This window comes from Oryzias melastigma, unplaced genomic scaffold (genome assembly GCF_002922805.2).
Source record: "Oryzias melastigma strain HK-1 unplaced genomic scaffold, ASM292280v2 sc00216, whole genome shotgun sequence".
In the NCBI taxonomy this organism is placed as follows: Eukaryota; Metazoa; Chordata; class Actinopteri; order Beloniformes; family Adrianichthyidae; genus Oryzias; species Oryzias melastigma.
In genome coordinates this window covers 303,814-310,302 of record NW_023416882.1, presented here as the reverse complement: position 1 = coordinate 310,302, position 6,489 = coordinate 303,814, and positions in this window count along the sequence as shown.

Here is a 6,489-nt window from a genome sequence, read left to right as displayed (position 1 = left end):
ATCAGTTACATGATAACAACATTACCCAGAAGGCATCAGTGCTCATGGTTTTCCCGGCTGAATGCGCAGTGATGGCGGCGATAGGGAGAACTTCAGCGAGCGGCAAATCCAATTCTGAAGAAATTAAAAATGACATCCAGCGACGGGTACGATCGAAAGACACCTCTATTAAGTTTAGTGAGCTGGAAGGAAAATCCGATGTTTTAAAAAAATTCACGAGAGTCGAGTGCGATGGTGTTGCAACACCGTATGCAGCTTGCAGAAAATGCTTCACTGTTGTGAAATACGGCAGTGATTCCGGGACGAGCGGTCTAAAGAGACACAATTGCAAGGGAACTTTTGGGTCAAATCAACCAAGCATCTCTTCGTTTGTCAAGCGGAAATTGCCTTCTGGTGTAAAGTCTCATTTGGCCGACAAAATTGCACGTATGTGCAGCCAAGACCTCAGGCCCTTCGCGATTGTGGAGGGAAAGGGTTTCATTAAGGTAGCACAAGAGATGCTCGACATCGGCGCAAAATACGGGAGTAACATACAGGTGGAAGACATTTTGCCCAGTGCACGGACAGTTTCCCGTCATGTGGAAGGGGAATATGACAAAGTCAAGCGGCTGGTTCTGGAGGAGCTTCAGCAGGTGTGTCCTGTTTGTTTGTTTGTTTGTTTGTTTGTTTGTTTGTTTGTTTGTTTGACTAAAATAGTTATTTTCATGCAGATTACAGACTATGCTGTGACCACAGACCTCTGGACAGAGGAAAGAACCAACACACACTACATCACTGTTACTGTTCACTACATTCTCGACTGGAAAATAGTGAACCGGATTTTGGCCACAAGAGAGATGGAAGGAGTTAAATCGAGTGAACACATCAGAAGGACTGTGGAGGGAATCCTGCAGGTATATCACTGTCTATGTCTGATATCAGATCATCTTTATGTGCCAGTATTATTACCAACTAAAGACAGGGAACATATGAGACTTTTTGGCAACAGTAGCAACAACATATGACTGTTTATAGAAGAGACATGTCATTTATACTACAGAAGCCAAATGTGTGTTATTATACATTTGTGTGTGTTGCAGGGAGCAACACGGATGATTTTCAGGCACATTAAAGACTCACTCCAATGAAAATTCTTTTTGGTGTTTTTAACATGTTCTTGAAGCATTTTATTAATTTTGGAGGACACATAAAATTGTTTAAGACTGAAATAGCATATTTCTTTATTCAAATAGAATTGAATCGGGTTCAGATGAAATCTCACTCAGGTTAGTGAAGCGTATATTGCCATGGGCAGGCCAAAATCTTTCTTCTCCATTTCATTATGAATCATTCACTCACAGACAAATAGATCTATGAACGTTTTTGTTTTCCTCGTCTGAGCTGAAATCTGGATCAGAACTGTACAGCTGGATAGCTACAAAATTGCTCGCCATTTTTTGCTACACTAATGCTAGATTGGGCTTGTGAGGTTCTTGTTGCTAGCAGAAGAGACTGTAAACAAAGGAATTCTTGGAAATTAGCCACACTAGGCTAACCTCTGCTCCAACTGTCAGAATTCAGAAGTAAATTTCTAATGAGCTCCGCTTCTCTGCTGAAACTGTGTCCTAAAAAACAAAACATGTTTTTTGATTTTGGCTAAAAACTAAATAATCATAACTAAAGACAACTGGGGACAATTTGAAAATAGAAAAAAGGTATTTAGAGTTTGTATTTAGAATAAATAACTTAATTTAAAAAATGTGTTTAAAAACAATTTTCTTTTTAAAATCTTTACAAATCTGTTATTTTATTTGTATATTTCTTCTTATTTCACACAGGAATTTGGCGCCCTGAACAACAACAATGTTTTTGTTACTGATAATGGCTCAAATGTGGTTGCAGCCTTCAAAGATTATGTCCGACTCTCCTGTGCTGGCCATAATATCAATTTAGTACTAAAACATGTATTTGACCACTTGAACGAGGACAATCCAGTGCACAGCAGAATCATCAAGCTGTTTAAGGAGACGAAGACCCTCGTCACACACTTTAAAAGAGCAGGGTAAGATACCATTAAATGTGGTCATTTATTTTTGGAAAAGCTGCTTGATAATGAAATATTTAAGGAACTAATTTAAAGATCCTGTAATAACTATTTCTCCTGTGTGCTCTTTATGTTTTAGATTACAAAAAGAACTGGACCAGTCACTGAAGCAAGCTGTCGAGACAAGGTGGAACACCAGACTAGCAATGCTCCAGTCTGTCAATGATGCTTTAAGATCTGGGAAGCTGCATGACATCCTGCTTCGTAGAAATGAACTTCGTTACCTCAACAACATAGACTCTGAACTTCTTGAAAATCTCATCCATCTCTTGAAACCTTTTGATGAGGCTACCAGGCATCTTTCAACTGATCAGACACCTACCCTTCACCTTGTCCTACCAACTAAGGCTACCCTACTGAGAGGTTTGTTGATCCAAGATGGAGACAGCAAGATTGTGGCAGAGGTAATAAAAAACATTTCTTATTCTTATTTACTTGGTGGACACAGCATGAGCTTGGTCCTATTCTATAGACTGTGGATGTGGGCCTCATGTTTTTCAAGAGAAATAATGTACTTTATAGATACTAATGTAATGTTGTTAATTACTTTAATTATTTGCAGAATATAAACTTCACCACACCTTAAGCCCAGTCTGTGTGTCTATGAAGCTCTTTTTCTTGTCATGATGATATTGAATATGTTGTCATGATATCATTGCATGCATGTTATCTGATGTCACTCATCCTCCCCTAGCTGAAAGAGAAGTTAGCCCAGGCAGTGGAGATTAAGTTCAAGGTCCACCTGTACCATAAGGTAGCCACAGCACTCTCTCCTAGCCTGAGAACTTTCTTAAAGAAAACTCTCAACGGCGAGGAATATGAGGAGGTCATCAGCACTCTGACGACATTCACAGAAACAACAGGGAAAGAGAAGACAGTGACAGGCCTTGTGGAGAAAGAGGGTGAATAACACTAGCATCAACAGAGCACTCACAGAGCATTTCTATATCTAATCACAAAAAGAGGTTTTCATTCATTTAGAGGTACACATAATCAGTCATAGGCGCCTGTATTACATAATGATATATAGGTATGTTAGAGTAATAAGTATCTTTAGCTACAAAATCTAAAAAGTACTATATTGTAAATTAAGGAAGCTGAAAACGGCCTGCCCTACTTATTTTTCATTTTGTTTTTGTCATTATGGTGTTATAACGAGAAAACAAACTTTGTTTTCTTGCTGTCGGGAGTTTAGGGAAATGAAAAGAGTGGGGCTGTGTGCATGAGACAGAATTAAGACGTTTAAGGAGCATAGATCCACTAATAAATAAAATATAGACTCAAAACAATGTGTTTTCTCCCCCTGTTTTGTTAACCACAAAATAAAGAGAGTTAAATCAAGTACAGTCTGTGTCCATGCGGGATAGGGAGAGAGGTTCTTCATTATCTAGTTATAACGATAAAACAAACTCTATTTTCTCGTTATAACAAGGTAGTGGATCTCGTTATAATGAGAAAACAATCCAAAAAAAAGGTAGGGGAGGCTGTTTCGGCTTCCGTATTAAATGGCAACGTCTTACAACAATTTGTCTTTTGTCTGAAGGTGCAAGCCCGATGCAAGGAGTCTCAGAAGTGCACAACTTCTTTTCGAGTTGTGTTGAAGAGGAGAGCAAGGACACTAGGGATGAGGAGTCACAGGGGCGACAGTCGGTGGTCCAATACCTGAATGACACCAAATTAACACGTCTTCTGTCTCTTCTTGACTTCTGGAGGGAAATGTCAGGTGGTCTTGAAAAAGTCGCCAAGAGACTACTAGCCATACCTGCAACAAGCACGTCATCAGAACGTTGCTTCAGTGTTGCTGGCAGGCTCATAGAGGAGAGGCGTTCCACACTTGCACCGGAAAATGTGGATGCACTAATATTTCTCCACAGCAACTCATGAACTGAACTTATTACAGCTGTGGTGTTGTGTTTGCCTGTTGCTTGTTCTTTGTTCTTCTAAACAGGCAGAGGTGCAGTGTTTCTTGAAAAAAACATTTAATGTTTTTCCCTTTGGGCTCCAAAGGAGTTTCACTCTTGATGTTTGAACTTTGCAATAAATAATTGAAGTGTAACTTTACGTTTGTGTTTATTTATTTATGAGGCTTTTTTTTAATTCTCTTTCTGTTTATTCCCTGGTGGGGTTCGATGGTGCTGGAGAAACTTGGTGGCTACTGGTTGGAAGTGGGTTTGTTTCCAGCTCATCACAGTGCTTCATGCAGGGACAGAGACAATATTCTGCACACACCAATTTGCAGTATCCAATTAACATGCCAGGATCTTTGGACGGTATGAAAAACAGGGATGCCTACTGCTTAGTTAATCCACGCATGAACGTCAGATTATGACCTCCACGCAGAAAGATTATCATTCCCAGCTGGGGAATCAGGCAGGTGACCTGGAGCCTGACTCACCACAACACTACAGTGCTTGAAAATGTAGAAACAGAATAAGCTACTGCTCAAAAACATGTTGGAAGCAGATGCAATTAAATTTAATGTTTAACATTATGACTAAATAAAGACAAAAAAAAAATAAGGGACCGGGACAGGAGCGGGATCATTTTGAACGGGAGTGGGACAGGAGTGGGAGTCAGATGGCTGAGAGCGGATGGGAGAGGATCATTTTTTTAACTTTGGTCCGGGAGCGGGACAGGACAGGATTATTCTTTGTGGGAGTGGGACGGGACAGGAGTGAAAATCCACTCCCGTGTCATCCTCTAACTCGGACAGACACGTCAGAAGCGCATTTAATAAGAAAAAAGTCAATTTCTATTACAGTTCTGCGAAAATATCCATCCATTTCAATACGCCCACAAAACCAGCTCCTCTACGCGCAATAACTTTTTTTTTTCGAAAAAATTGAGTTTTTTTTTTTTTTTTTGCTTCCATTAAAGATAACTAATAATCAAATATTCTCTGTGTCTCCATGTGGGAAAGGGAGAAGGGGGCGCCTCATTCTTTGTTATTAACGGCATTTCCGTTACACATTTGCGCAAAACTTTATGGAAATTCTTAGAATTAAAAAAAAACAAAAAAACGTTTCGAAATGACACAGTTTCCATTAAATTATAATTTTGCGATAAATCAAAAACCAACTCACGCGATAAGCCATTAAAAACACGGCGATGAACGAGAACAAGTATTTTTTTTATATCATTCACTAAAAGGGAGCATGTGGGTGACGTCATAGCTCTGTCTAGGGCGCGCGTGCAGCGCAGCTCGACTCAGAAGAGGGAGGAGTCTGTCCTGCGGTTAAAAGAAAAAGCATTCTAACAAATAAGCATCTGGACCCTTTTCCGCTTGAAAACACCACAACATAAATTTAAGTTTCTGTCACGGCGCTCGCGCTCATGAGACTTCAGGCTCCAAGCTGCAAAAGTGGGTCTGCAGATGAGGCGATAGGAGAGGAGGAGCTGCTGCGCGATTCCGCATGACCCGCAGTTTATAAAGCGCTTTGACGCTGCAGGACCTCTGGGTGCGTCGGCTCAGCGGTGCTCAGATCAGACATTCCATACCGAGAAGCGCATTTATTCAGGAAAAAGTGTTTCCGTTACAGTTTTGCAAAAAATGTCTATTTCCTCCTCTAAGCGCAATTTCTTTTTTTTCGAAAAATGCCAGTTTTTTCGAAACTGTGGTGTTTCCATTAGGAGAATTTATTATCCAAATTCCAATTTGCGAAATTTCAGAGTTAATGGAAATGCGACTGTTGATTATCTCGTTAAGGAGAAAACGATTTAAAAAAAGAAAAATAGTGGGACAGGCCGTTTTTGGCTTCAGAAATAATGAACGTAGTGTGGCGACCCTGGGGGTTAGCCCCGCCTTCAGTTCCTAAGACTCATGGGAAGTGGGAAATCTTGGGTGTGTTACATTGCTCACCATAAGTGAGGGAGCTGTGAGCAGAAGTGACCTTCATACTGTTTGGCTAATCATGTGTGTTCAAAATGAATAAGCATTGATGCTGGGCATGATACTACGCAGAATGTTTCTTTCTTTGTCTTCTTCTGTCTGAGACTTTTTCAGGTTGTGCGGTGCTCGGGGCACGGACATTTCTCCACCGCAGCCAGTTAAAGAGTAGCTCAGTTTTTGGGTTTCAACAAAAATTATTAAATGATCACATATATTATCTGAATGGGTTGTATGATGGAGCGTGTGAGCTGCTGTTACAGTTGAATTGAGTACATGTGTAGTATATGCATAGTATATGTGAGTATGTTTAGTTTAAATGGTTAGACCAGGGGTCGGCAACCCAAAGTGTTGAAAGAGCCACTTTGGACCAATACAATATAAACCAAATGTGTCTGGAGCCGCATATATTGAAACGGCTTGTATAAGTCGTCCACTGTAAGTAACACATGGAGATACGATTATTTCTCCTACTGCGTGTTCTACTGTCATATAAGCTACATTTTTGGTCTCATGACAA